General features: G+C 41.2%; 1 protein-coding gene across 2 annotated transcripts in view; it reads left to right on the top strand.

The window, feature by feature from the left end:
• Nucleotides 1–25,452, top strand: part of LOC110469629 (uncharacterized) — a 217,000-nt gene extending 191,548 nt beyond the window's left edge. For both annotated transcript variants that reach the window (XR_014955509.1, XR_014955507.1), the window contains 2 exons: nucleotides 2,263–2,361; nucleotides 3,617–25,452. The gene's annotated coding sequence lies outside the window, so the exon portion shown is untranslated. The remainder of the gene's footprint in view (nucleotides 1–2,262; nucleotides 2,362–3,616) is intronic.
• The last annotated feature ends 265 nt before the right edge of the window (nucleotides 25,453–25,717 follow it).

A 25,717-nucleotide genomic window follows, 5' to 3' on the forward strand; every position in this document is an offset into this window, starting at 1 on the left:
TTAGAAGCTGCTTATCTGGTTAGTCATGTGCCTTCTGTTTTGCAGCAGTATTTCAGAGAACTCTCTTGCACATTTTTGTCATGTGCATTATTGTGCCTGTTTGGAAAAAATTGCTAACAATTCAAAGCTACCTATCTTTTAATTAGCTTTTTTTTCCCATTTCTAATTATCAATATTAGGGCACAGAAGTAAATAAACAATGAGACTTTATCTGCAATTTAAAAAGCTTCCTCTTGTTTGATGTGGTAGTGAGTAATAATTTGGTGTAGTCAAGTTTTTGTATGAGTTGAATCAAGCAGCAAATAATGTAGGAAAACCAATGTTTTTCTAGAATTCTTCTAGAAATTATGCTGGGTCATATAAAATTTCTAGAATTATGTTGGGTCATTGTTACCTTGTTACACTTCAGTGATGGTTTTGAGTCAGATAGGAAGGGCTTTTGTAAGTTTTCCTCACCCTGAGTAATACTTTACTCACCAGAGCTTCCAATAAACCCACTGACAGCAGCTGAGGTGTCAGGATCCCACTCTGTCCTTGCTTGTAATTTCATTCCCATTTGAGCAAAGAAAAGCACTATGATGAAAGGAAGCAATCTCTCTAAAGAAGGCTAAATCTTTGCTTTCCCCCCTCCTCCTTGGTTAGCTGTACAAGTGATTTTTATCGGATGAGTCATCTGCCAGGTTTCAGGAATCTCACGTTGTGGATCCATTAGGGGTTTGTACTTCTCTCCATGACAATGAACTTGGAGGGAGGAGTCATGAGGAGGCAGCTGCTTAGATCAAGTGTCAGTGTCTGTCCACTCCTCAGGCTGTAGCCAAAATCAACAGTGTGTCTTTACAGTTGATCTAGGGAATGCTGTTACAAATATGGGATGTTTGCACTAATGACTTAGTCAAATACATCTGGAGCCCTTTTCCCTGAAGAAATGAAACTGATGTAATAACACAACACAGTCTCCTTATTATGTAAATCATGAGGCAGAAGGCTGAGGACATTATGTAAAGCAAACTGAGGAAAGCTGAAGATTTGCTCAAGTAATTTCCCATTTTTAACCCATATGAGATCTTGCAGATGGAAGGAAGGAATAGAAAAAGCAGCAGCCTCCTGACTTCCAAATGTAAGACTGCTCTTTTCTCACAATAAGATTTCAAACCACTGGAAACCTCAAGTGTTCCACAACAGAAGCATTTGGACACATTGTAAGAAAATCGACCTAGACTTTTTCTACACATCCTGTGTATAGAGAATAAAGGAATAATGTAAGTTGTCACTTGTGATAAGTTTTTTGGAGGTATGAATTTGTCTTAAAGATATACTCTGGTTTTGAGCCCAGGAAATCTCTCTAGCTTGCAAATAGAAATTTCCATCTTTTTGCACTAACTGAAACTTGAATGCAGTGAAAAAGTGGAAAGAACCAACTAGAACATTTTCTGCAATTTTTGGCTAATCATGCAGTATTCATCTTTACTTCACACAAAGTTTATGTTCAACTGTTCTGCTTATTTTATTCAAGTTATTTGGGATCATGATGTGTTTTGGATCATTTTTCTTCAATGATTTGTTTTTCCTGTGACATTCAGAAGGTTTCATATATAGATAAATGTAAACCTGCATGGGCTGCTGGTTGTGGATGAGGAAAAATGAACCTTGGTGCCATTTCCTCTCACCCTTAGCAAAGCCAGGCCAGCGCCTTGTCACAAAAAATACCTTTATTTTTCTGGCACAACAAGGTTTTCCTAAATACAGAAAACAGATCTCTGCAAGGGACAGCATTTTTGAGGGCATGACTCAGACACAAAATTCTCTGGGGAGTGCACACCATGGCAGGGCTCCCCACCCTCTCCTCAGCTGTCCAGGTCCACCCTCTTCCATTTCATTTTCTGCTAGAGGAAGAAATGTAGGAGGTCATAGTGTGACACTGCTCGGTGCACTGCTGAAAGAGCTCAAATACTTCAGGCCTGAGTGCATCTAAAGATTTACATAAATGAGAAAAAAGAGGAGTTGCCCCAAGACTCTGAGGTTTGTTGCAGACAACTCATTACAGTGTTCTCCTACACTCACTGCCCTGCTGAATGTGCAGGGGATTCTCTGTGATGCATTGTTTGCAGCTTAGGTATTGGTCAAGGCATCAACAGCTTTCACTAATTTCGAACCAATGTAACTTTCCTCATGGAAGAATAAAATTTTGCAGCTTTAAAATATGCTTCCCACTCCATTTCTGATTTGTTTTCATTATTTTTAATTTTCTTTCTCCTAATTAAGGCTGTGAATCCCCTCTTTGGGAACCTGGAAATTCCAATGCATGAAGGAAGGCTGTTTACATGAAAGAAAACTATTGGGGAGAGATCAAGAACCATGACTGTAAGTAATAAAACCTAAGTAAAGAAGGAAGAATTCTCATTCTTCAGTTAAAAAGCCTAGGATTTCATTTACCTTTGCAATACCAGCAAATCATCACATATTCTTGCTTTCACCTCCCTGGCCCTAGTGATCTGCTTAGAGCTCCATCTGCTTAGTCATATAAATTAATATAAATACCCATATAGAGTTCAAAGGCTCAAATATTACTTATTAATTATAATTGTGGTTTTAGACTCTGAGGTGTTTGTATCTTGCACCTTCTAATCCTACAAACTTCATTAATTCCAAAACCACATGAATGTTTTCTTCCTGCCTGTGTGAAGATTCACTTGCACAAAGCTTATTGCGATTAGAGTATTTTAATCCTTTTACTTCCTGTGAGCCAGATCTACTGGGACAGTGTTTCCTCTAATGTGGATTTTTAGTCTTGAATATTTGTGTGGATTGCAATTGTTCTGCTGGAGACAGAAAAGTCCTTCTTCCCATGGGTGCAAAATCCTTTCTCTGCACTGATGAGATGTGGGTTCAAGCAAGAACTTATTATTTCTGAAATATGGAATGCATTTGCTCTTGGAACACATGTCCTTTTTATGCCCCCTGGTTCATGAGCTGGTTGCAAAGCTACAAATTTGCTATAAAATTCCTTTTAAGGTGCAGCGCTGCTAGAAATTTGTAAAATAATAGAGATCCTTTCATCCTTTGTATTTAAACATGCAATTTGCTCTAACGGGATCTGATCAGCCATTAAAACCCACTCTGTGTTTTATGTGTCTAACAAAAAACACACTTGCCCAAGTAAAATAGACTGCATGCAAGGCTACAATAGAACTATTTGTATTTAACTTATAACAAGGTCCTGCAGAACTCCTTTTCTCCTGAGGGGTTCAACAGCCCTGTCCCAGCACCACCAGTGGAAGGTGAAGGAAGCCCTGTGGAAGGAAAGGTGCAGCACAGCACGATTGCAGGTGTAATTTGGGGTTTTTGGTAGTGTTTTGGGCTGGCAGTCCCAAAGAGGGGGTTCAACTCCCATAATAGGGATGCTCCAGTACCTTTGTGTGGAATCTGCAATGTTGGATGTCTCTGCTATGGCACTGGGAAGGAAGAATTCTCAGGGTTCAAGGCTTGGCTGAAAGACTCACAATAAATTTGAAGGTTGGCTGTTTCCTTTTAAAACTGAGTGATTTGCCATCGAGTTGCCTCTTTTTTTCAATGAAGAAAATGCAATTTCTCATATAGTCCTGTTTGTTTTGCTTAGGCATGCAAAGCTTTCCTTGGCTGAAGGCATCAAGCAGGTATCAAGCCACAAGAGAGAGTATCCTGGCTTGCAGTCCAAAGGCCTTTCCACAGGTAGCACTTTGCTCAAAATCCCATCCAATTCACTTTTCTCAAGATAATTTTTTGTGTCTTCTGGGTCTGTGTTCAGCCTTTTTTTTTTAATCCTTAATGCCCAATTGTTTTCTCTTGCTTTTTTTCTCCCCCCAAACCACAAAAACTCAACAACTATTCAATCTACTGAACTATGAGTCTTTAGGTATGCACTGGAGCTCCCATGGTTTCAGCTGTCAGATCCTGGGGAGTTATTTACAGGAGGACATAATGAAGATAAGCATTAGTGGAAAATCAAGAAATTAACTGTCAGAGACACTTCAAAGTTGTTTTCAGACTTTGGAACTAAGAACTGATTACTTTTTTGGTATCAATATTTTTCCATAAAGTTTGATTCCCTTTCTGTCATGAGCATCCTAAAATGAAAGTGTCAAAATAGATTTTTATTTTGGAACTACAGAAATCAAAAACCCCTGATTTTTAGTTTGAAGATTCTTCCATGCATTGCATTTGTCATATCAGAGCTGAAGATGAAAATTTAAACAACTTATTGAAACATTTTGATAACATTTCCATCCTTTTAAGTAGTGATTATTATTTTTTTTTGGTTTGCTAAAGACTTCATGCATTCTTTCAAGGAAAATAAGAGGTTGATTACTTTTTGTAATATCGTGACCATGAACACCCCAACCTTTCCTGTCAGTTCAGCCAGGACTGCAAGTCATTTAGTCACCACAATTTTTAATATAATAGTAAAAAAACCCCAACTCTTGGTTTTTACGTGTATATATGTTTAATACTAAGGATTACATTTGTGTAATGAGTTTTAAGAGAATATTTTACCATGGTTGTCACAAAAACTAGCACATACCAGATTTGTCTTCTTGTTCTTTTTCAAAGCCCAAATCTTTTGGCTGGCCAAATAATCTCATGACCTCTAAAATATTCTGTGATCTTTCTAATTGGATACACTGATGTCTGCTGGAAAACAGATGTGATCAACTGCAGTCATCTGTGAGCTGAAAGAAAATAAGCATGTTTTTTTCAGGAAAAGTTTATCAGTTACCCTACCTCCTTCCAAGGCATAGATGTAATCCATAAATAAAAGATTTGCCATTTGATGAGAAGAAGGAAATTCTATCTTAGTCAATGACAAGGAGAGTGAAATATGGTCAACCAGAGTTCCTGCAATTCAAAGCCAACTCATGCCCACTTTAATTATTATGAAGTATGTTCCTGTTCAGCTTTAATAGCCCTGCTTGTATGAGCAAAGGATCTCAACTGCCAAGGTCACATTTGCTCCATTTCTTTCCTCTCTAGTTTGGTGTTAGAAAACCTGCAGGAAGGACAAGGATCCTTTGAGAGAGCTGTCTGTTTTCTGGACTCAGCCTCCCCCAGGGGAGTAGCAAAGCCAGGGTGGTCAGTTTGGGTAGACCCCTGGAAAGCTGCGGACTGGAAATCAGTGGAAGTGGGAATGGACTGGTCTTGTTTTGTCCTGAGAAGCTGTGGGAGTCAAAGCCAGAGCATAAGGGTGTTTTTGGAGAGAACTGGGTTAGTGTAAGTTGGGATGGCAGAATCCATCACAGGAAACTCTGGGCAGATCACTCAAGAAGGTGACTGCAATAATTGTTACATTTTCATGTGTTCAAGAATTTGCAGTTTTAGCTTTAATTTTGCCACAGGTTTTTCAATCTCATTTAAAAGTTAGAAAGCAAAAATTTCACAGGTGGAGTTGGGAACAGATCTACAAAGTAGGTGAAACTTTTTTGTAGGCTTGGAGAGGATGGAGATGACAGGTGCTAATTGCTGTCATTACTGAAGGATTTGGTACTGTTGAGAAGTTTAAAGAGTTTGGATTTTATCCAAGCTCTTCAGACTCTAATTGGGTTGAGACAGTCTGAGGCTTTGGCAGTCCATTTGGGCAGCACCTCTACTTTGGTGAGGTTCTCCACACAAGAGCTGCCTTCCGTGTCAGATTCTCTTTGGAAAACACTGTTCCAATCAACCATTCTCTCTTTGGGCAGGGTGTTTTCTGTCTGAAAGCTCCAGGCAGGGTCAGGAAGGCCGTGCTGGTGACTCCTGTGGGACTCTGGGGAATGCTGACAATGTGTTGTGAGCCATTCAGGAGCAGGAGGTGGTGCTTCTTTGTTCCTGAGTGACTCCTTATAAAAGGCCTCTGGGGAGCGCGGTGAACAGGAGCAGGCAAACAGGGTCACAACAGGAGCAGGTAAACAGAGTCACAACAGGAGCAGGCAAACAGGGTTACAACAGGAGCAGGTAAACAGGGTCACAACAGTGTTATGTGTAATAAATATAATTCGTGCCATTCCTTGTATGAAATATGTAATATTGGATATTTGTTAAATCATGCCCGTCGTATTAGTTCCCCCCCCACCTTACAGGCGAGACTGGATGTATATTGGAAACTGATTTACAAGTAAGAGGATGTGGCTCGGCCAGGAGATGGGCCATGTCTGGGCTCCAGGTGTTAATCATCACGATCATCGGTGCTGATCATCCAAGATGGATATCATGGAAATCCTCAGACAGATCCATGTGAATACAGCCTTCCCATAAACTCTCATCAAGAATTCAACTACTCCGGACATTGAATTATTTCTCCTCATCACCAAAAAAAGAAAATCTTATTAACCTATAGACTCTGAATAGAAGAAAAGACTAACTGCTCAAATCTTGGCCTCAGACAGAATTTTCCCTATAAAAACTGCTTGTACCAGGATGGAGGTGTGTGGGCATAGGGGAAAACCTCTGCTGAGGCTGACTCCTTGTTGCACACCCAGGGTCGATCCTGGGCTCGGCTCTGTCCTTTCCATGTGGCTGGCTAGATAGAATTTGACCGCAAATAAAATGATTTTTATTTTTAATCTGGCTGAATAAATTCTCATTTATAATAACAGGAGCAGATAAATAGGGTCACAGCAGTTTGCGCAGCAGTTTGCACAGCAGTTTGCGCAGGCAGGGCAAGCAGGCAGGACTGCAGGTTCTTGCAAGTTTGGTAAGGTGTTTTCATTGTTTGCTTGATCTTGGGCTTTCTCCTAAGCAATGGTTTTAACCCAGTTGAAATCTGTGGTTGGTACAAGTGTATGTGACCAAGTAGAGCCCTCCAAAAAAGGATTTGACTGTGCAGACCCATTCCTGCCCAGAGTGTTTGAGCTTATCTGTGGTATCAGGGGGTGTTGTGGAGAAAGCCTGCCTACGGTATGAACAAGTGAACGACCTCCTCTTGCTGGTGGCCAACCTTAGGGAGGAAGTTGAAGGATTAAGGAGTATCAGGGATAGCAAAAGGGAAATAGATTGGTGCAGTTCAGCCCTTACATCTTTAAGGGAGGCCCACCAGGATTCAGAGTCTCACTCTCAGGCAATAGAGGGGCACCTGGTAGATGAAGGAGAGTGGAAATGGGTCCCTGCTCGGGGAGGTAATAACAAAAATCCCTCCTGCCCCCCATTCCCTAGCCAGGTGCACTTCAGAATAGGTATGAGGCCCTGGATCTAGAGAGCCAGACAGATAATTTAGAAGAAAATTATCTGCCCAGTGAGCCTCTCAATTATGATTCGTCTGAAAAATGGATTGCCACCCCTAACGTCAAGAAAAAAAGAAGGGTAATTATAGTGGGTGATTCCCTTCTGAGGGGAACTGAGGGTGCCGAATGTCGACCAGACCCATCCCACAGAGAGGTCTGCTGCCTCTCTGGGGCCCAGGTGCAAAACATCGCTGAAGGACTTCCTAGTCTGATTCAGTCCTCTGATTATTACCCACTGCTGATACTCCGGGCAGGCAGTGATGAAATTGATAAGAGGAGTGTCAAGGCAATTAAAAGGGAGTTTAGGGCACTGGGTCAAGTGGTTGATAGGACAGGTGTACAGGTAGTGTTTTGTTCGGTCCCTTTGGTGGCAGAGAAAAATGATGAAAGGAATAGGAGAACTCACATCATTAACAAATGACTCAAGGGTTGGTGTCATTGGCAAAATTTTGGATTCTTTGATCATGGAGCAACCTTTATGGCACCTGCTCTACTGGAATCAGATGGGATACATCTCTCTGTTAATTACAGAATTCTCGATAATTGGTGAAATAAGGAGGAATATCAATAAGATCTCTACACTGGATTCTGGAGGGCAGACTTTGGCCTATTTAGGAGACTTATTCAGAGAGTTCCTTGGGAAAGAGCCCTTGAAAACAAAGGAGTCCAGGAGAGATGGGTCTGCTTCAAAGCAGAGATCTTGAGGGCACAAGAACAGACTGTTCCTGTGTGCCGAAAGATGAGTCGAAGAGGCAAATGTCCAGTCTGGATGAGAAATGAGGTTCTGAAGGACTTAGAAATAAAAAAAAAAGTGTATCATCTCTTTAAGGAGGGACTGATTTCTCAGGAAGTATTTGAGGGAGCTGCTAGGGCATGTAGGAAAAAAATTAGGGAGGCCAAAGCTCAGTTTGAACTTAACTTGGCAACTAATGTTAAAAATAATGAAAAAAATTTTTACAAATATATTAATGGTAAAAGGAAGGGTATAACCAACCTCAGTTCCTTATTGGATGAGGCAGGCAACCTAGTAACTAAAGATGAGGAAAAGGCAGAAATGCTTAATGCCTTCTTTGCCTCAGTCTTTAGTGGTAAAGCAGCTTGTCCTCAAGACAACTGTCCTCAGGGGTTGATGGGTGGTGCCAGGGAGCAGAATGATCCTCTTGTTATCCAAGAGGAGACAGTTAGAGAACTACTGGGACACTTGGATATTTATAAATCAATGGGACCAGATGGGATCCACCCTAGGGTGATGAGGGAGCTGGCAGATGTCCTTGCGAAGCTGATCTCCATCATTTATTTATCAAGAGTCATGGCTCACTGGTGAGGTCCCAGATGACTGGAAACTGGCCAGTGTGACACCCATTTACAAAAAAGCTAGGAAGGAGGATCCTGGTGATTACAGGCCAGTTAGCCTGACCTCAGTACCAGGTAAGATAATGGAACAGTTCATACTTAGTGCTATCACACAGCACTTACAAGATGGCCAGGGTATCAGACCCAGCCAGCAGGGGTTTACAAAGGGTAGGTCATGTCTGACCAACCTGGTCTCCTTCTATGACCAGGTGACTTGTCTGGTAGATGCAGGAAGGGCTGTGGATGTTGTCTATTTAGACTTCAGCAAGGCCTTTGATACTGTTTCCCATGGCTTGGATGGGAGCACCCTTCGCTGGGTTAGGAACTGGCTGGATGGCCGGGCCCAGAGAGTGGTGGTGAGCAGTGCTGCATCCAGCTGGGGACAGTCACCAGTGGTGTCCCTCAGGGGTCTGTGCTGAGACCAGTTCTATTTAATATTTTTATAGATGACATGGATGAGGGCATTGAATCCTTCATTAGTAAATTTGCAGACAACACTAAGTTGGGAGCTTGTGTTGATCTGTTGGAAGGAAGGAGGGCTCTGCAGAGAGATTTGGATCAATTGGACAGATGGGCAGAGTCCAACAGCATGAAGTTTAATAAGTCTAAGTGCCAAGTTCTACATTTTGGACACAAAAATCCCCTACAGCATTACAGGCTGGGGACAGTATGGCTGGACAGTGTCCAGGTAGAAAGGGACCTGGGGGTGCTGGTCGACAGCCAGTTGGATATGAGCCAGCAATGTGCCTCGGTGGCCAAGAAGGCCAATGGTATCCTGGCCTGCATTAGGAATTGTGTGACCAGCAGGAGTAGGGAGGTTATTCTTCCCCTATACTTGGCACTGGTGAGACCACATCTTGAGTGCTGTGTCCAGTTCTGGGCCCCTCATTTGGGAAGGACGTTGAGATGCTTGAGCGTGTCCAGAGGAGGGCAACGAGGCTGGTGCGGGGCTAGGAACACAAGCCCTATGAGAAACGTTTGAGGGAGTTGGGGTTGTCTAGCCTGGAGAAGAGGAGGCTTAGAGGTGACCTTATTGCTCTCTACAGCTTCCTGAAGGGAGGTTGTAGACAGGTGGGGGTCAGTCTCTTCCACCGGGCAGCTACTGACAGAACAAGAGGACACAGTCTCAAGCTACATCAGGGAAGGTTTAGGTTGGATATTAGGAAAAAAATTTTCACTGAAAGAATAATAAAATACTGGAATTGTGGTGGTGGAATCACCATCTCTGGGTATGTTTAAAAAAAGACTGGACTTGGCACTTGGTGCTATACTCTAGTTGTGGTGTTAGGGCATAGGTTGGATTTGATGATCTTAGAGGTCTCTTCCAACCTCATTATTCTGTGATTCTGTGACTCTGTGATTCTGTGAATGGGAATCACCTGGCTGCCTCTGTTCCCAGCCCTTTAACAGGATTGGCTCAGCTTGGACACTCTGACATCCATAAAACCATAAAGGTGGGTAATATCTTCAGGCATTATTTACCTGTGATGGCTAAGGCATGCCTTGCTTTAATGTGAAAATTTAAATCCTGATGTCAGCGTGTGGCTTTGGGAGCTGTGATTGAAGCCAAGGACCTATAAAATATGTACTTTTATCTTGTGATTTTATCTTGCTGCTTTCTAGCACAAAGGTCTTGCAGGCATCTAGCATACATAGGTGGCATGTTTCATGGCAGATTTAGAACTGATTTTATTCACAGTAATAGTGCCAATCATCAAACTGAAATCAAAGGCCAGTAAGAATTTGATCTTAGACTGCCACCGTTAGCCACCTCAAACTTCACCCAGGATAAATAAAAAATTTTAACAAATAAATGACTGAAACAATTTTTATCTTTTCAGAGGGAACAGGTTCCCAGTTTCCATGAAAACTGCTCCACAGCTGGCTGCTTCTGCAGCTGACATGTGCTTATTGAGGCAAATCCATATCTCAGGGCAGACTAGAGGGAAAGTGTCTATTCTGGTTCCTGAGAAAAAAGGAGACAAGGGCTATTTCTAGGGGCCCTTCAGGTCCAGTGTGGGTGGCTGAAAACTTTGAATCAAAGTCCTCCCTTTCAAACTGAGCCCAGTGATATGAATTTTGAACAGCACTTGCAGACTGGTAAAGGACCTGGTAAAGGACAAATCTGAGATATCTTGTGATGAAACAAGCAACTCTGCTTCTTGGAATATTATCTTCAAGAGACTGGGGAAGAAGTAAATAAGAAACAAACTGAGAAGAATGAATTTAAATATTAGAGGACACCAAAGTCTAGGGAAAATGTCTTGGCTCATTTTCTTCAAAACATTTTGATAGCCTTCTGATAAACTAGGAAACAAAAAAAAAAAAGTTGTCAGCTTGGGCCAACAAACAAACAAAAATTATGACAGATGTGTGGGACACTCTTTTTTTTTTTTTCTTTTTTTTCTTTTCTTCTTTACAAGGTTCTAGAATAGAATCCAGACAATGTATGTGACTATGATATTAGGGAGGAGAAGAGGAAGGAAGAAGGTTAAAGACTTTGAAACCTGTATGTTTAATGCTAGGTCTCTAAATCTGTATTTCTTATGCAAATAATTTTGAGAGATGCGTCTCTCGTCTCTCACCTTATTCATCTCAGAACTGCCCCCATAAAACCTTTAAGGATGAATTGTCCTTTTGAGATTATGTTATATGGTGTTCTTCATTCAGTGAAGGAAGCACCTATGAACCATTTATTTTTTGATTTGCATTATTTCTGAATCCTCACTTACCCTAAATAAGATCTGAAATTTGGGCATGAGAGGTTGAAGGAGCAAAGGCTGCACTGTATTTCTCAAAGGCAGTCTGATGACAAACAGTAATATATATTTGCAATGCTAAGAGTGGAAATGTGCTACAGTTTTAGAGAATTTTGGAAATATGTACAGTCTGCAAAGGAAGAGGTATTTCATTTTTTTGTCAAAGAGTAGCCATTCATAAATTGCTGAACCATGGGAACTGCATGCACTGGTAGCGCCTGGACTCAGGGTGAACCATAGCATTCCAAAGACTTGTAGAGCTCGGCATAAAGTGCTGCTGTTGGGAGGCTGCATCACCGAGTATCTGCTCCCTTAAACCCCAGGGTAGAGGAGAAATTTTCATGGAGCTTATAGTGATTTATAATGGGAAGCATAGGCTTTTTCATAGACATTGTTCTCTGTGACAGTGTAAAGAAAGAGACCACTAAATCTCTTCTCATCATAACTAATGATTAAGTCAGCAGCTTTTTTGGTGAATACAGAATGCCCTTCTACAAAAACAAAGTATTCTATTGTGATGTATTACATTTAAAAAAACCCCATAAGTATCCCATAAGGCTATTGCAATATTTTTAACTAGATCTTCCTTCTTTGTCACCATATTGAAATAAATGGAATGTGTCAGACTGAGTAATGCTCTTTCAATAAGTTTTTAGGAGCCCACTTAGAAGTTCGGCAAAATATAAAGAAGCGAGGAAAACTTTCTCAGGATTCTCTCTGGCCTGAATGAAAGATCGATTCATTAAGGAGAAAAGCTTATGCTGATGCTGACACTAATAAATGGGACAGGGAAGGCTATTTCATCTTAGTTTGGGCTACCTTACTCTAAGTTTGATGCCTCAAGTTGCCCTGTGAAATAAATCAGCCAGCTGAAGATGATTCATTGCATTCCAAGGTTCCCATCAATATAATGGGGAAATCAGTTTTGTGTGAATGTTCAAATGTGAACCAACTCTCAACTATCAGGAGTCAAAGGGTCAGCAGTTGCTGAAAATTTAACTCCCCTACATCCACTGCTTGGACCTGGATTTGAGCTATGCAATGCCTCTGCCTTCAGAGGGCATTTCTGTTATTCAGCCTGGATGATGAACTTACTTGAGCATCATACTTTATTTAGAAGAAAACACCATCATTTTGCAAGGTTATTCCTTCTTCAGTTCTTTCATTTCACATGTGATCTCAGCCCTCATGAAGTCAGTGATAACGCTCCTACTGCCATCACCAGTTCAAGGTTGTTTTACTCTCTATTTTGACCATTGAGGCAAATTTTTACAATGTGGGCCTTCAGTTAGCTCTTGCTTGGATTTTAAGTCTCTTTTGTAAGGAATATAAATACATTTTCTTTTATAAATATGTTCCCTGAACAATTTTCTGCATCGAACACTTTAAAAAACAACAAAAAATCCCAAACCTCAGTGCTACTCAGAGAAATTTGCAGTAGTATGGCAATGATAAAGAAATGTGTTTAATCACTATTCCTCAGATAAAGGTTGGACTTTAGGGGTCCATTGACCTCCACGTTGCAAGTTCTGTATTTTAATACTTTCTGTCTTTCATTCTTCAGGAAAAAATACATTAATGAGAATGCATTTCCAAGAGGTTCTTTTGTGACAATGAACTTAGTGTGTTCTTATATGACTTTGTTTCAACATTTCTGAAATGTTTGGAAATCTTGCCTAGTAAGTCCTTTTTTGCTTCTTTGTACTCCAGCCTGTTCTGAGTGCCACATCTGGAATCCTAGCCATAATTCACAAAAGTTAGGTTTGGGTGAAGTGGGCCCTCCTCAGACTTGAGAATCCTTCAGTTTTCCATTCTCCCTCCCTCCCTCCCTCCCTCCCTTCTGCCTCACAAAGGTCCCAATAAAGATTGGGATAGAAGGAAATCCCATTTGAGCCTAATAATACTGATTCTTTCCAGAGGGAGTCACTAGAAAATAATTTATTTCTTCTTCAGCGTGCAACTGGAGGTACTAATTTGTCACAGGCCTGTGCACGCTGGTGCCATGGCCTTCATTATCCCAGGGACAGGGGGCTGAGGTGGTGACCCAAAAAGCCTATTCTTCTGCCAGCCTAGCCCTGTGTGTGCCTTCCCAACTCAGACATCACATCCAAGTCCCCAGGACGGGTAAGGCTGTGCTTCTGGCTGGAATCTGTACAGTGTAAGGTACCAACCCCACAGTACTGCTGCCTGCCCATATTAGCATCAGTGAGAGGCTGCAGTGAGAGCGCTGCTATCAGCTGCACTCCCTGGGCTCCTGGGCTGCGGGCAGCTCTAATTTTCAGACATGCTCTCCTTCCCCCTGCCCTGCTTTCCCCTATTGTTGTGTCTTTCCCATCAGGGGAATTCACCCTCAAGTTCAGAACACACACACTTGGGAGGGACGCGGTGGAGAATCGGCCCTTTGTGAGCGTGTGAAGGATCCTTTCGTAGACCTGTCAGGGAACATATTTTACTGGATGAGAAAAAACTCTGGGCCAAATTCCTCCCTACTGTAAGCAGGCTGCTGGAAGTGGCCGTCCATCAGGCATGAGCATGGCCTACTTTGGCTCGTGGATGGTCTTCTCAGCAGAGGATACTGTTTACAATGTGTTGGCTGCTTTTACGGCTCTCTAAAGTGATGGTGAGTGTTCAGCCCAAACAATGCAAATAGGAAGTAATTTGTTTATGAGGGCCTAATCCTGAAGCCCTTATTTAGTGTTTACTGAAGTTAAATTAAGCTTTTACTCAGATAAACTCCAGTAGAATTCACATGGAGTTTGCCACAGTGAGGACAAGAAGAGGGCTGTGGGAGTGCTCTGCTTGTTTTTGACCCCAGCACAAAGGTACTTTGGGTTCAAACACACACTGAGGAGATGAGAGGCACACACAATGACTGTGTATATACATGCAGCACTATACGTGTGCACATGCACACAATTGCACACTAATCTAATCAATACATTCATTTCTTATTAGAACATAATTACACATCCCAGGAGGCTGGAACAGAAAAGTCCCATTAACCCCTCATGCCCTTTTCAGCTTTCCTCTGCCTTTCCATCTAACAGACCTCTGTGTAACTCCACTCATTAGCAGCTACTGTCTATGACATTGTTACATAAATAAGGATGTCGACCTGTCAGAATGGGTCACCCAATTCAAGGGTGATGATAAATATCTGTCCCTCTGAATTAGGCTAAAGACACAAGAGTACAGGACAGCTACTGTTGATTATTGGATAGTTAATGTATAGAGGACAAAAGGTGCTGAGGCCTGGTCACTTTTTGGATCATTAATATGGATTTAGGCCTATTGTTAAAAAAAAAAGCACACGCACACGCAAAACTAGGTTAGGAAGAACATGCATAACTTTCAGTTTGGGACAGAATGTATTGATGGCAGGTACATTCATGGTGCTGAAGGTGTGGGTGGGTTTTACATCAAATTCATGGCACTTTTGGGTAAACAGACAAAATATTTTGGGGCTGGACTGAAAACAGTTTGTGTCCCCCTTGCTTTTAAATTCAGGGGAAGTAAAAAGCACATGGATGCCTTTAAATCAGCAGAAATAATTCCAGGAAGGCGAATATACAGTTAAACATATTCAGTTCCAAGGCAACTAGAGAGTGCTGAAGCAGATCTTATGCTTTGCACTGAAAATCAGTAATTGCCAAGATTCTTTTCTCAAACCTTGCTCTATTTTCAAAACATCTTTTCCTAGCTAAGTAATGAAGGGACTGGAGAGTGTCTATAACCTAATATCATTCATTTTGTGATTGCTATCTTTTGGCATTAGTGACAGGTTATTCCTTGCAGGTAACACTGAAGTGTGATGCAACACACTGTTTTGATTTTAACAGCAGATAATGTAAAAACATAAAGGTAGCTTATAGAGAGAGGCTCTTGCCATTCCAAATAAGAATTAATTAACATCCTTTTGAGTCTATGCTAGAAAAGACTCAACACTGTAGCTCACATGAATGAATTAAGACTCTTTCCAAAGAGTCTCACTAAAATTGTTATACACTGGGCACAATATCCCTTAGGATCTGTTTATCTGAAAGCCTAATCTCAGCATCCACAACTTTTCCCGAATTCTGTGTCCCACAGGATCAGACGGTCATATCACTGTCTAGAATTTATTACAATTACTTGCTCTGAGTGGCAGATGCAGTCTGAGAGGGAGCCAAGTGTCCTGAGAAGAAGTCGGGGTAAGAACAGCATGTCTTGGCAGACTCAGGCCCCCTCAGCTTCACTCCATTTGCCCCAACCTCGGTGCAGTGTTACATCCTGTACATCCTGCCACTGAGCTGCAGGAGAGTGCCTACAGCGTTAGATATTGGGAAGAAATCCTCCCCTGGGAGAATGGTGAGGCCCCACCACAGGCTACCCAGAGAAGCCGTGGCTGCCCCATCCCTGGAAATGTTCAAGAGCAGGTTGAACAGGACTTAGAGCAACCTGGGCTAGTGTAAGCTGTCCCTGCCCATGGTGGGAGGTTAGGAATTAGATGATCTTTAAGGTCCCTTCCAACTCAAACCATTTCTGGATTCTATGATTCTTCTAGAGCAAAGCCCTGACAGATGATGCTGCAGCCCATGCACCGTCAGCTGTGCAAGGTAGCTGCAATTAGCTCTGCTTCCCTGTTCCTCACTTCCTCTACCCTCAGGGAGCAGCTGACTCAAGAAGTATCCCTGTCTCCCCAGCACACTGATGTGTGGATGTTTGGCTAGTTGTTCTAGTCTGAAAATGCAGTCTCACTGGGGTACCAGACCTTCTGAACACAGGAGGACCAACAAGTCAGCTCAGGTCTGCTGATTTGAGTAGACCCTGTGAGTTCTGGCTTGCTGGGAGAACATTCCCATCTTTGCCCAGGCTAAGCCAAACAGATCTAGAAAAAGACAGAAATAGGAATTCCTACAGGTCCTGAATTTGGTTTGCTAGAGTATGACTCTGGCAGCCCCTTTGGGAAAGTGTATTCATGCTGAATCAGTATTGGGGCACAGGATAATCTGAGCAGATGTGGTTGCACTTTGGGCTCAGTTGGGTCTTCCTTTCCACTTGACAAATTGGCTCATTAAAAGGAATGAAGGAGGGAAGGAACAGGAAGAAATAAGCTGTTATGTTTACTGGGTAAGGCAGCTGTGTGTATCCTCAGGTTCAGAATCTGGAGTGTGGAGCTGTAGTATATCCATCCCAGACGCCTTTGGATTTCAGTGGCAGAGGAAAATGTAAGCTTTCAGACTGTCTCAGACAAAATATCATATAGTCAGAGGATCATTAAGGTTGGAAAAGACCTCTAAGATCATTGAGTCTAACCATTAATGATTAAATGCATTCTGCAATGTCCTCTGCAAACATGACAATAGAGCTGTAAGAAATGTAACAACTTTCACAACATGGGTGTTTTATTTCCCCATTCAAACTTCAGTCCCACATACCTTTCTTTTTAACTTCACCAGATTCTAATATTTTGTGATCATTATTAGTAAGATTCATGCTACTCCATAAAATAAAATTTTAGAATTAGTTTTCCAGAATAGGTTTGTCTATAAAATAATCTGCAGATGTGTTTCTACTGGAATATACATTTTCTCTTCATATTTAAGTTGGAGAAAAAAGCACAAATATTTCAGTATCATTATAATAACTAAAATTTGAAGATCTTTCAATCTGAGATTCCCTCAATACATATTCTAATATGTGTTGAAGATGACGTAACAAGACAGACAAGGCTTTTGCATGGCTCATAAGTGCAGGGTGCACTAAAGGTGGTTGCTAATATTTTGTTTCTTGAAACCTTGACACCAGTCATGTTCTGATATCAGCCACCCTCAGGTATCAACACCTATTCCATTGAAATGACAGATTTGATAGTCTGTGGTAAATATGTAAAAAACATAATTCAGAAAAAAACACACTAAATCACATTATTTCTTTGTATTTGGTTATTTCATAAATATTTTACAGGGCTGTCATAGCTCTATTAGCTTGACGGGGGAGAACCACATCAAAATATAATAATTAAAATATATTTCTTTCCTTTTTAGGGTTGATTGTAAAAACCCTTGTGCATACGCACATGCTACATTTATATAAATAATTTCTAACACCTACTAAAAAAGTCTAATCATAATATCTCAAATATGTGGCCAATATGGATGGGATTATTTTGCAGCAATGGCTTAAACATATTGCTGACACAGAACTCCAGGACATGATGTTATAAATTCACAGAAATAGTGCTTGCTAATGCAGTAAATGACGACAGCTGCTGTAACTGCTGGACTCAAAGGGAGCTCTATCCAAAAATAATGAATATTTCCCTATGCATTTCAGAAGTGCATGCTTTGCACATGTGAGAGTGGGTCATACCTCAATCAGCCTCGTGTAGCCTTGCGTTTACTGCATGGTAACGCTGAGAGGAACTAATTAGAGGTCCCAAGTTAATTGTGCACATACTTGGCATGAGAATTCCAGTGACGTACCCAAGGGATCCAATCCCTTAGCACAGCCATGGGCCAGGTACCCCTGACTCAGCCCAGGCAATGGCATTGCTGCCATAACCCGCCCTGGGTGAGAAATTCACTCTGTGTCTACTGCAGCCCATGAACAATCCACCCATCTGTGCCTGTGTTTTTGTGCTGTGACTACCTTTCCAACAGGAACTGGACTGAGATCACTGGCTTATTCCAGTCTAGCCACTAAAAGGCTGCCTGTTTATTAAAACCATACTCTCTGTGAAATGCATCTTTGTCTATGAAATGGCATGGCCATTACATAATAAGTTGGTGATTTATGGTTGTCAGATAGTGTGTTTGCAATAGGCAAAGCTGTAGACCTTGAGGGATCAGGATTTGTTAGCCCAGGGCTGCCCACCTCCAGGTGCTTTCATGCTTGTTTGGTTCTCTGAAACACAACAAATGATGGTACTTAGCCTCTTCAACTGTGAACAGCGCTGTTTCTGCCATTGGGTGAGGCAAACCCAAGCCAGCAGCCATAGTGTAAGATGAAAATGTAGTGTAAAATGTATCAAAAGCATCTGAAGCATCTGGACACCTGTCAGAGTGAAATGAAAACCTACCTGGGCTGTCTCCAGAGCTCAGAAATTGGTACTAGTCTGGCTGTGGCAGGATGGAGCACTTTTACCCCTCTAAGAAGTGTTTGAAACTGTGGTTTCACAAACATTTTTCTCTGTGGTACTTTTGGCTCCAGCAAGTCATGCTGCCACCAGCCAGGATTGCTTGTGGCAGTCCCTACACTGCCCTCTTTGTTCTGCATGTGGAGGGGTGGCAGGAGCATAGGAGCAGCAGGTGAGAGCCAGAGTGGACATCACCTGCTGGTGCTGACTCCATGTCCTGGAGAAATGTGTGTGTAACCACAACCCAAAGGCCAGGATGAATAAGCTTATGTGAAAGACTATGACTAAATCCATCTGTAAAATAGGCTCTGGGCTCTTTTGAAGGTGGTACCTGCTGTTGGTAGGGACTGGATGTCTCAAAGGAAGGCAAAGGGCTGTTTCATCTGTTCCTTTAAGTGCATATCTCCATCTAACAAAGAAATCACTGGAAGAGCTGCTGGAAGATGTGAGCTTTCTCAACAAGTTAGTGGTGGCTTTAAAGATTACACTGCCCTCTCTGAAGTGATTCTTGGTGTTAATCTAATCAGTGCCAAGTACAGGAGCTGCTGATCTGTGCCAAGTCTCTCCCCTATTACCTGGGTTAAGCCTGTTACCTGGGTGTTAAAGTAACATTTCGTAAGTATTGAAGCTGAAACAAAATATGAAGAGCAAGTGTGTTACAGGGCAATAGGAGAGAGGGCTGTTGTGTCCCTTGTATCAGCTTATCTGAAAATTTGGGTGGCGAAACATTCCTTGCTTCTTTGTGCTGTCAAAGGGATGTGTGCAATGCATGGGAGCAGCAGAGGAAGCAGCACTGCTGTGAGTGGATTATCCACCACTAATTACTCAACAGTGAAGTTACAAATATTCATGTGCAATGGTATGCATGTCACCAGGGTGATTTCAGCTGGTGTCACTTGGGTGTGATGCAATACATTGCTTAAATGGTTCCATGCACCATTAAGGTGAGTGTACTAAGCCCCCTCTCCCTCCAGCTCTGTGAGTTGCACCTTGAAAATGCTCATTTGAGAGTTTGCCCCTAAGTGGAATGTGCAAAAACATCCACTCTTGCACTAGATCCTGCAAGTTAAGGTCGAGAAATGAAGTACAGAAGGAAGCAGACCTCCAGAGGCAGGTCATAAGAGGCTGATGCTTGTTTAGACACCCCAAATTTGCCATTCATTAGAGTCCCTGTGACAAGTAGATCATTTGTCTACCCAGGTGACCTAACCCCAGGACCACACCAGCAGGTGTGTCTAGGACAGGGTCTGGTGGTGTTTACCCTGAACAGGGCCAGCCAGAAACATCAGTCAGGAGCTACATGCCAAGGTTTTGCCTGAAAAACCTCTCAGTTCTCTGTTGAGAGAGAGATGCTGGAGCTTTTGTAAAGCTTAGAGGTCCATGCTGAGATCTCATCAGATGTCAGGTGCTAATTCAGGGCTTCAGTGGAGGCCTTTTACAATGTGTATTCACTGGTGGTGAATACGTGGCACATTTTCTTCTGAATATGCCTTAAAATATGCCTTAAACAGTGTCCACCATAGGTACCTACCCTGGTAATAAACTTGCTCTTAACTTCTCTTCATGTGGCTATTTTGCCAACATTTTTGCAAAGGTGCATGTGATATTGTAATTAATGGTTGCACTTCTTCTGGCAGTGGAAGCAGACAGTGGTGCAGGGTGGATCTCACCTCCCACAGCTCAAGACTGCCAGGTGTGCAGGCAGGAAACACAGGGATGTGATGTTCCCCAGACTCAGGCAGTCCCCATTTTTGGCTGAGATGATAAGTGTGGCCATGAGAAGAAAGCAGGGGCAACAGACATGTCCTGAAGCCATGGTGGAGACAGGGTGAAGGCAGAATGACTGATTCTCACTGTAGGAAATGTGTGTGATAGAATCAAAACAGGTCAGCAGTTAGAAAGCAAGCAAATACACAACCTGAGAAAATACAGTTTTCCAGGCTACAGAGCCAAGTTCTTTCAGGCACTGGTTCCATTTACATCCCTGAGAGAAAATATCTGCTCACATTGAAATACAGGATTTCCACTGCTGAATTACAATTCTGTGCATTCAAACATATGGCTCATGTCCCCCTGACCCCACCAGGAGCAGTTCCACAACTTCTGTCATAGCTGGCTTGCCATGCTGGCCTGGCAGGATTTCCAGATTTGGGACAGATTCTGCATCATGACCCCACCTTTTCTGTATCCCTTTTGGTATGTGCAGGAGGACATCCTTTCCCAGCAGCCATTCACACCACTGGAACTCTCAGTAACTCACTAAAGAGCAGATCAGCCCCTTATACTGGGGTTTGTCTGGGTTAATCTTCATGGGTACAGCAGAGACCTTTTGCTAGCAGGTAGGATAGACACACCTGCTGGATGTGAATGTTCATGGCTGTATCCTACTGCCTGAACTTGGCTAAAAAGCAGCATTTTAGATTTGTCTCAACTGCCAGTAGCACTTTTAACCCAAGTCTCACAATAAAGGGGTGCACAGCTCCATCCATCAGCATCCTTCTGGACCACTGTAGAAATTTTTGAAGCATAAGGCATTTTTTAAATAAGTGAAGAATTCTACCCAGTTATTCAGCACCATTAATTCAAAATATATATATATACACAAAAGGAATCAGAAGAAACTCGTGCTTTACTGTATTTCAGAGTCCTGACACTGAATTTACTCTGTTTGTGCTGGGATCAGTTCTGGCAAGAACTGTGCTTTGCCCTCAGCACTCAGTTCAAGGTCCCTCTGAAGTTCCAAAGATGTAAATTGGCTTTCATTCCCATTACTCCTCATTTTCACATGCTTGTTCACATCCAGGTTCTGGAAGAAGCTTCCAGAGGAAGTGCCAGAATCTTATTAGGGAGAGCTTGTTGTGCTGTTGCTCCCCGAGGAGGCCTGGTGAGATGTGAAATCAGCATCACGCTGCTGCAGGGGGCTCAGGGGTGAGGGAAGCAGAGAAGATGGGCAAGTTAAAAGGAAGAAGGAAAAGTGCAAAAGAGGTACAGTGCACTGGGATGTAAAGAGAAAGGAAATGACAGATGAGTCTTCTCTGGTTTGCAGCATTAATGATATCCCTGTCTGCATTTGTCACATCATTTAACAGTGACCTGGAAATTATTATTTTTATTGCATTTATGCTTTTCATCACTTGTTTATGATTTACAATGAAAGCTTAAAAGAGACCACAGCTTGATATTTTTTAAAATATACTCATTGCTGCTGTTCTGTATCTCAGGCTTTCTGTATACACAAAATTTTTGCCAGCACAGCTCAGTAAGTTCAGATGGATCCTGATATGTTACTGTACAATCCTTCTCCTGCAGCAACCCAAACCCTCATCAGCATGTGCTTTGACCAGGGCAGTCTTTTTCAGTAGCTCTACCTTCTGTCAATAAGAAATGCTTGAACTGTAAAAACTTTTGCTGGCAGACAGACTTTCAAGGTGTCAGGAAGATAGAGGTGAGGGAAGTGGAGAGTGGAATTTTACAGGCAATAGTTGCCTGTACTAAATAAAAAATAGGACAGATGATTTATTTCCCTGACTTGATTCCTTTTGCAGTTCACCTCTAAAGGAATTTTTTTTTTTTAATGCACATGTAATAATGTGCTCATGTTCAGTTGTAGATTGTTGTATAATTAACAGGATATTCATTACATTTAAGCATGTTGAGCTCACAGAAACAGCTGGAAAAATATGATAATCATTTATTATGCAGAAGTGAGAAAACAAGCATGGATGTGTATGTGTTTATGGGCACATGTGTATTAAACTTCACACAGCACATTGTATCTAGGAGAGGGCCCTCCCAAGGACATGGATGACACACAAGCATGATGGGTTTAAAATAACAGAGTAAGAGGTGAACATAAATCCAGAGATCAAATGGAAGAACATAAGAGAAGATAGGGAACAAACTGAGAGGAAATTCTAGGTTAGTGGAGGGGGGAAATAAATATTGTTTGTATATATGTAATTCTGGCTGTGAAGAAGAGAAAATTTGTATCAATATATATGAGGGAAAAGTTTAAAATTGCAAAAGAATAAGGGAAACAAAGTGAAAAGCCAGACTTGTACCCACTTGGCTCACTTTTTAATATATTAAGAAGAAAACCTGAATGATACTGGTCTTCTTCACTGGTTTAAAATACAATAAGATAAAAAGGATAAAACTGGCCATATTTCAGAAAAAAAATCTATATCTTATAATTATCCTTAATAGGGATCATTCACTGTTTTCTTTCCAAGCCTTTTAGGAACAAACTACTGCAATCAGACTTAAGAGCAAAACATCCCTATGTCTGTACCCAGGACTTTTAAAGCATCTCAGAGATTTTCTGGGGTGACAGTAGATACTAATTGGATATAAGCTTCCAAAAACACTAAGGGACAGGTGCCATCCATGACTACATGAAAAGGAAGCTGGCAAATAAGGATGTTTAAGGCAGGTGACATCTGCGTTTCTCTAGAATAACATAGTGGAGATTAATGTGGGTGCTATTTTGCTGAAAATTTTGAAATCAGGTAATAGAAACTCTGATATAAATAAGTTTAGGAAATTCTATGGAATACACTAAATCGGAAATAGAACTATGGGATAAATGTACACACACGCCTTGACTTTCTCTTCTCAAAATCCTTCTGTGTGAAGTGTCTTCGCACTCAATATATTGAACTTGCTATGTCTGGTATTTTTAAATATGGACATTAAACACCTATTTCCTTATGGTTTGTATTGCAAGGCTAAGATTTCCAGCAGCACAGCCCCACAAGATCTGTGACTTGTGTACTGTAAATTTTTGTGTCTTGTGTGAGCCACATGCAATCTCTCAAATCTATAAAATTACACATATCTTCTTTGATCTAAACCAGTACAGGCTCAGTAGGGAAAACCATGTGGTTATCTGTGGGTCAAAAGATGATGGTGGCTTCTTTCGCCCTTCCCAAAATCTGATAATTGAGACGAAGAATAATTACTGTTTCTCAACTCCTTCCTCACTTCCTTGAATGCAACCATATTGAATTTTAAGCAGCTTGAAATAGAAAAGTATTTTATGAAGACATCAGAAAAATGAGGATCAGACATGTACAAGTGGAGACCTAAAGAACATGGATGTTATTGGTTAAGTTGCATGAAGTAAGGTTTCTAAATAGGCTTCTGATAGCTTTTGAAGAAAGGGGAAAGAAAGGCAAAAATATCATTGCAAGAAGATAAATTTAAATGTGCAACAACAGAGCAAAGAAATATTGTCATTAATTTAGTGGTATCTTTATGGATGATATGAATTTGGGTTAAAAAGCAAATGTTTATAAAACTAAAGCTTTCCCTTTGTATCTGCATGGGCTCTAGGTTGGCAGATATATAAAATACTTATCAAAAAACTCTCTTTTTTTCTGAACCTACTGTCTGTCAAAAACCTAAGGGAGTTGAAAAACCCCAGAGTAACCCAGAGATTCAGTGTGAGAATTACAGTTGGCTGCTCCAGCCCCTGATTGCTGGGTCTTTGGCAAGAACAAACACAGAGCCCTGTCATTTGATACCTCCAACCACAACCTGTGATAATCCACACTCTTTAATCCTTTGTATAGCTGTCACTGTGTCATCACAGTTTATTTTAAAATGGTCTTCCTCAGCACTAATCTCATTCCCAATCATTCATATTAATGTTAGAATTAGAGTGAATTAGGGCATTATTTGCCTCATATGTGACACTTAAGCACTTGTAAGTAATTGCACAGGGGAGAGGAGGGCATTAAATGGGAATGGCACATACAGTATGAAAAATTGAAGAAAACAAATATTAAACTTTTAATAGAAATAACTCCAGCAGAACTTTCCCACAGGCAACAGAGCTCTGATATTTTTAGCTGTTTGAGGCCAATGTATGTTAAGAATAGAATTCACTGCACTGGGAAAATACACAATTTCTATTATGGGGCAGTCAGAATAACAACATACTGACGATACACTGGTATAAAATATGTAATTATCTAGCATGCAAAGAATAAATCGCATAAACTGTTTACAGTAGGAATTGTGATGGGACAATGACACATTGTTGTCTTCTTTGCGTAGCAAGGATAAAGTTTGGTTTCTAAAATTGCAAATTCTAATTCACAGTGTTTATGTGACACTTCCTGCAAGAAGGCTCTGATAAGATTTTTTTTTTAAATTTCTAATAAATTAGGTTAGTTATTAACTTGGTTAAAATGGGAGATAGAAGTGGTTAAAATTAGAAAGATGCCAGCTTGGATAGCATCTTGTGTTTCTTCATGTTGTACCATTAGTCTAAAATTACACAGAATAATCATCCTTTCCCATGCAGCTGCAGATAACTGCAATTTTCCTTCTAGAACCAAGTATGGTGGTTCATTCAGTGCAAAATTCACAGTCATACCTGGAGTGAAGCCAAACTCTTTGAGAGCTGTGCTTGGAGTGATTATTCTTGTTACACAACTCCTAGTCCATCATATTAACAATTATTAATAATTCAGAGAACAAAGGCATTGAGTGTCCCCATCTATCATCATGTATAAAAATAGTTTTAATTGATAAGCCCGTCTGTTCTGTGTGCTATTATTGTATCACTATAAATTGCAAAAATAGGGTGAAATCAATATTTTTTATCTGTCCTCCTTGGTAGCAAAGAAAGACCTAAGCTTCAGGATTAGTGGGCAGATATGAGGAGGATTTCTTTCTTTGTGATACAAATCTGTATTAATTGATTTTTCTTGATGTGGATTAATTGCAGCTCTTTATTAGGAATAATATCACAAATAAACTATAGACAAGTATAGATTGCTAAGCCTAGATTTCAATGGAATGAGGCTAATCAATACCTAAGTCTGTAATTTAAAGCAACTCATTAAGGCCTCAGGAAAAGCTAAGTAATATATGTGAGAAATGTCTCATCTGGGCCTTACAGGAGTTTCTCCCTAAACAGAATAAATACATTTGCAATATATATATAATTATTGCAGATTAATCTTGCTCAATTTTTTTTTTTTTTTTTTTTAACTAGCCAACTCTTGCTCTGAGAGCGAGGAAAGCACCAATGGGTGTTTGTCATGGGCTGGGCAAGGCAGGAGGGGAGGCTGGGGGAGCTAGGAAGGGGGCTCAGCCTGGAGAAAAGGAGGCTCAGGGGGGATCTTCTGACTCTCCACAATTCCCTGAAAGTAGCATGCAGACAGGTGGGATCAGGCTGTGCTCTCAGGGAACAGGGACAGGACAGGAGGAAACAGCTTCAAGTTGCACTGGGGTAGGTTTAGATTTGA

The sequence above is a fragment of the Lonchura striata genome, chromosome 5, assembly GCF_050655825.1.
Source record: "Lonchura striata isolate lonStrDom1 chromosome 5, ASM5065582v1, whole genome shotgun sequence".
Lineage (NCBI taxonomy): Eukaryota > Metazoa > Chordata > Aves > Passeriformes > Estrildidae > Lonchura > Lonchura striata.